The 6,000-nt window shown below is 38.9% G+C and overlaps 1 protein-coding gene across 4 annotated transcripts in view; it reads right to left on the bottom strand.

The window, feature by feature from the left end:
• lpar4 (lysophosphatidic acid receptor 4) overlaps nt 1-6,000 on the bottom strand; it is a 55,191-nt gene that overhangs the window by 37,321 nt on the left and 11,870 nt on the right. The window lies entirely within an intron of this gene.

Genomic DNA, 6,000 nt, shown 5'->3' with positions numbered 1-6,000 from the left:
TAACAATCCGGATGGTTCTTTTCCTCTTTGGTCCGGAGGACTCAACGTCCAGTTTCCAAAAAATTTTGAAATGTGGACTCGTCAGACCACAGAACACTTTTCCACTTTGTATCAGTCCATCTTAGATGAGCTCAGGCCCAGCGAAGCCGATGACGTTTCTGGGTGTTGTTGATAAACGGTTTTCGCCTTGCATAGAAGAGTTTTAACTTGCACTTACAGATGTAGCGACCAACTGCAGTTACTGACAGTGGGTTTCTGAAGTGTTCCTGAGCCCATATGGTGATATCCTTTACACACTGATGTCGCTTGTTGATGCAGTACAGCATGAGGGATCGAAGGTCACAGGCTTAGCTGCTTACGTGCAGTGATTTCCTCAGATTCTCTGAACCCTTTGATGATATTATGGACCGTAGATGGTGAAATCCCTAAATTCCTTGCAATAGCTGGTTGAGAAAGGTTTTTCTTAAACTGTTCAACAATTTGCTCACGCATTTGTTGACAAAGTGGTGACCCTCGCCCCATCCTTGTTTGTGAATGACTGAGCATTTCATGGAATCTACTTTTATACCCAATCATGGCACCCACCTGTTCCCAATTTGCCTGTTCACCTGTGGGATGTTCCAAATAAGTGTTTGATGAGCATTCTTCAACTTTATCAGTATTTATTGCCACCTTTCCCAACTTCTTTGTCACGTGTTGCTGGCATCAAATTCTAAAGTTAATGATTATTTGCACAAAAAAAAATGTTTTATCAGTTTAAACATCAAATATGTTGTCTTTGTAGCATATTCAACTGAACATGGGTTGAAAATGATTTGCAAATCATTATATTCCGTTTATATTTACATCTAACACAATTTCCCAACTCATATGGAAACGGGGTTTGTAATAAAAGTTTCAATCAATCAATCAAAAGCTGGTGGACACAGCTCACTTAGAACCTTGACCCCATCATCATCCTCATTCACCAACCACCAGGCAAGCATACTTCCTTCCACTTGAAGAAGCCAGTTTAGAGCCACCAGACTGTCAACCAAAGCCAGCTGGACCAGAAACACATTGGAAGGTTTGGTGGGGATGTGAGCCAAAGGGCCCACAGGCTGAGTATGAAAACAAAAACCAAAAAGCAGAGACAAATCAAGGTAAACCACTAGTACACAGGTGTCAAACTCAAGGCCCGGGGGCCAGATCTGGCCCGCAAACACCTGGAAATGATATGTGTCAATAAAGTACTTATTTTCTCACTAAATGTAATGGATTTTTAAAATTTTGACAGAAAAAATATATGTACTGCTTGAAATTGCATGCATTTTCAACTTTAATATTATCCATTATTGCAACCAATATTACAGTATATTATCATACATTCCAAACATTTATTGTCAAAATAAAAATAAATACTTAAATATCTGCTTGACTTATGATTTTACAGCAAACTACCCATCAAATAAATAACTACAATAAATGTTGCGGTGTTCTTTACAGCATATTACTGTAAATTGAAAAAACTACCAGTTTTTTGCATTAAAATTCTGATGATTGAACTGCCAGTTTTTGACTGTAAAATCTACAGATTTTTTTAGCTGTGGATTACTGTAAATGGAAAGACGGTACATTTGTTTTTACGGTAGAAAAACTGGCAGCTAAGTTGCCAGAATAAAAAAAGAACTTGTACTGTTTTTCCATTAACAATATAATGTTGTAAAAAACAATGTGAATTTAATAGTAAAATTCTGGCAACTAAGCTGCCAGCTTTTCCGTAAAAAACAAAAAACAAAACAGTGGTACTGTTTTTATATTTACCGTAAAATGTAAGAAATAAAAAAAACAGACTATTTTACAGTAATATTTAGTAAATGCCATCCATCGATTTTCTACCGCTTATTCCCTTTGGGGTCGCGGGGGGCGCTGGAGCCTATCTCAGCTACAATCGGGTGGAAGACGGGGTACACCCTGGACAAGTCGCCACCTCATCGCAGGGCCAACGCAGATAGACAACATTCACCCTCACATTCACACACCAGGGCCAATTTAGTGTTGCCAATCAACCTATCCCCAGGTGCATGTTTTTGGCGGTGGGAGGAAGCCGGAGTACCCGGAAGGAACCCACGCAATCACGGGGAGAACATGCAAACTCCACACAGAAAGATCCCGAGCCCGGGATTGAACTCAGGACTACTCAGGACCTTTGTATTGTGAGGCAGACGCACCAGACGCACTAACCCCTCTGCCACCGTAATGTTTACTGTAAAATCGACAGTCTACCGTATTTTTCTGAGTATAAGTCGCACCGGAGTATAAGTCGCACCTGCCAAAAATGCATAATAAAAAAGGAAAAAAACATATTTAAGTCGCACTGGAGCCCGGCCAAACTATGAAAAAAATTGCGACTTATAGTCCGAAAAATACGGTACTTAATAAAAGAAAATATAATTAATAATGAAATCCAGAGGCACATTCATACAATTCATACAACATGCTGTTTACAAGCGGCCCTCTGATGGCAGCCATAACTGCGATGTGGCCCTCAATGAAAACGAGTTTGACATCCCAGCACTAGTATATTATTTTGCGTCCTCTTCTAGTGAGGTTTTCTTGCTGGAATTGTACCTCAGGTTAAGTTTAAATGTGCTTGAGAAAATGCTAAAAGAACATGAATCCATCCTTAATCTGTGGGAACACACAGGGTTTAAATCCCAGGTTTTAAAGTTATGGCCCGGGGGTCAAATCTGGCCTGCCAAATCGTTTTATGTGGGCCGGAAAAGCCTGGAAATAATATGTGTCAAAGTACTTTATCTTTCTAACTAAAAACATTAATTATTTCAATTTTGACAGAAATATTGCATGTACTGCATACAATTACCGTATTTTTCGGACTATAAATTGCAATTTTTTCATAGTTTGTGTGCGACTTATACTCAGGAGCAACTTATGTGTGAAATTATTAACACATTACCGTAAAATATCAAATAATATTATTTAGGTCATTCACGTAAGAGACTAGACGTATAAGATTTCATCGGATTTAGCGATTAGGAGTGACAGATTGTTTGGTGAACGTATAGCATGTTCTATATGTTAGTTTTTTGAATGACTCTTACCGTAATATGTTACGTTAACATACCAGGCACGTTCTCAGTTGGTTATTTATGATTCATATAACGTACACTTATTCAGCCTGTTGTTCACTATTCTTTATTTTAAATTGCCTTTCAAATGTCTATTCTTGGTGTTGGGATTAATCAAATAAATTTCCCCCAAAAATGCGACCTATACTCCAGTGCGATTTATATATGTTGTTTTCCTTCTTTATTATGCATTTTCGGCCGGTGCGACTTATACTCCGGAGCGACTTATACTCCGAAAAATACGGTATATACCTTTTAATCTTGAGAATTATTTGTCCATGCAAAGACCTTTGTCAGCACAGGGCGTCCAAAGTGCGGCCAGCAACTAAAGTTTTGTTATCCCGCAGCATATTTTAAACGTACTGTCTAATGTTTGTTTAATACGGCAAACAGCCATACAACGATCCTCAAAAAACATGAGGAATGATAAAACAAAGACAATATGAGAATCAATGAGAACAAAAGCTGACAAGTTGTTACTAATAACACAGGGGTGTCTCAACTTTTTTCCACCAAGGGAACAAGGCAAAGAATTTGAGGGCCATTTTGAAATTGTTTTTTTTTTATTTTACTTTATAGTATGTGGCCCTTGGTGAAAAAAAATTGTGAAAAAGCCGTGATCACGCTGGACTATTTATTTGAGGTTCACATGAAACTGTCATCTGACTCATGTGAGCAGGTTGCTGTATAAACACGTTACACAAATTATTTTACATTTGGGGCCATCAGTCACCCACCTCTTCTAAAGTTTTACGTATCATTGTAGCAACTATATTTTCAAACAGGGTGCAGCCTCTGTTCCATTCTCTGAGACACAACATTGTGAGGCTCACAATCATTCTGCGGTTTGCTCGAAACACATGGAAAAAAAAGAATCCCCGACTGACTTGGGATTGGTCAGACCATGGCAGTGATGGGCAAGCTACTTGGTAAATGTAATAAGCTGAGCTACAAGTTGCTCTCGATTAAATGTATCTAAGCTATAGAGGAAGCTATCCCCGCACAATTGTAGTCAGCTGCACTGCAAAAGTAGCTTGCTAGATCAAAGCTGATTGATTGAAACTTTTATTAGTAGATTGCACAGTACAGTACATATTCCGTACAATTGACCACTAAATGGTAACACCCGAATAAGTTTTTCAACTTGTTTAAGTCGGGGTCCACGTTAATCAATTCAAGCTACAATTATATATTTTATATCTAAGGGCCCACATGTATAATATCAATGTTAAGGTACCAGAGTGTACAAATGGACCCAATAAAAGTTCATTACTGTTAACGATCTGTCATTTAGTTGGGGACATCTTACAACTACCTCTAGGGGTCCCTGCACCCCACTGTATGTATTTATTTTTGTGGCCTAAACAAAGTACACCATGTCCTAGAAGACAACGCCACCCTCAATCGAAAGGATGAGGAAATCCTATAGAAAATTACTAATATCTCATCCAGGGCAATATCCCCACATTAGCTGTCCCGAATGACCAGGACGAGAGGCTGATGTACAAATCTAAGGAACAATTTTATTCATTCAATACAGTAGTAAAAGTTACCACAGGCGGAGTCTGGTGTAGAGGATTTACCACATAAAGTTTGATGGGCTGCAGTGTAGGACAATGGGCAATGGCTAGTAGGGATAGGGCTACCCAGGGGGCTAGGCCGGAAAGAGTTACTAATGATAGGGCCTAGTCAGAATTAAGACTCAAGACCAATAGGGGGCATGCAATCCACTGCAAGTCCACAGCACACAAACTAATAGTGTAAAACCAAATAAATGATAAGGGTATAATGACTTAGAATACAACAAACCATAAATCAAATATGCAATCAATCTGACTTAGGCTAAGCCTGTACGTCTATAACCCTCACACCATTGCATGTGGCCCGAATAAATAAATAAAACGTATATTTATGTTGGCGGTGGGAAAAACAGTGATAAATAGTGCGCTGTATCTTGCACTCCTCCCTGTGGGCAGGTATCATGCTATATGTTGAGTATTAAACTCTGCGACTAGTTTTTTCGGATATTGACCACGTTGGGGTTCCGGTCAGAGAACACACAGTCATCATTTGGACTCTTCCAACTTTAATGGTGCATATTGGTTTAGGTTCATTTATTTAGTTAGTATCTGTAAATCACAAGCAAAACACCTATCAACATTTATGTCATTTAACTAAACAACAATATAAATATGTGCTCAAAGTAAAATACTAGAGACATAATATATTGCATTTCTACAATGGCATGTGAGCTAGCCACATTAGCAGCAACAATGCTATCCTTAACAGGGAGATGTTAGCTCGTAGCATTCTGACAACACAGCACCAATAATACTCATAAAACACCACTAAATGTTACACAAACACAGTGATGTCTATTAATAAACTAAATTAGTCTTATATAATAATCAACATACATCGGCAAAGACTAGAGCACAGATTAAACGTAGCAGAGAAACAAGTCAGCACACATTAACACACGTCAAAAGAGAAGCGGAAGTGACCCCCAAAGGAAGGAAGCGGAAGTGACACTGTCAAGAAATGCTTCAAAATAAAGTATCTGAAAACATAGATAAACATGGAGAATTCTTAACACTATACAATTTAACAAATACATCAATAATATACACTAAAATATCCTCTGAAAATACAAATGATCAAAATAAGGTGGCAGAGGGGTTAGTGTGTCTGCCTCACAATACGAAGGTGCTGAGTAGTCTGGGGTTCAATCCCAGGCTCGGGATCTTTCTGTGTGGAGTTTGCATGTTCTCCCTGTGACTGCGTGGGTTCCCTCCGGGTATTCCGGCTTCCTCCCACCTCCAAAAACATGCACCTGGGGATAAGTTGATTGGCAACACTAAATTGGCCCTAG

Source organism: Nerophis lumbriciformis, linkage group LG35 (genome assembly GCF_033978685.3).
Source record: "Nerophis lumbriciformis linkage group LG35, RoL_Nlum_v2.1, whole genome shotgun sequence".
Taxonomy (NCBI): domain Eukaryota; kingdom Metazoa; phylum Chordata; class Actinopteri; order Syngnathiformes; family Syngnathidae; genus Nerophis; species Nerophis lumbriciformis.
This window is presented reverse-complemented; position numbering and strand designations above follow the sequence as displayed.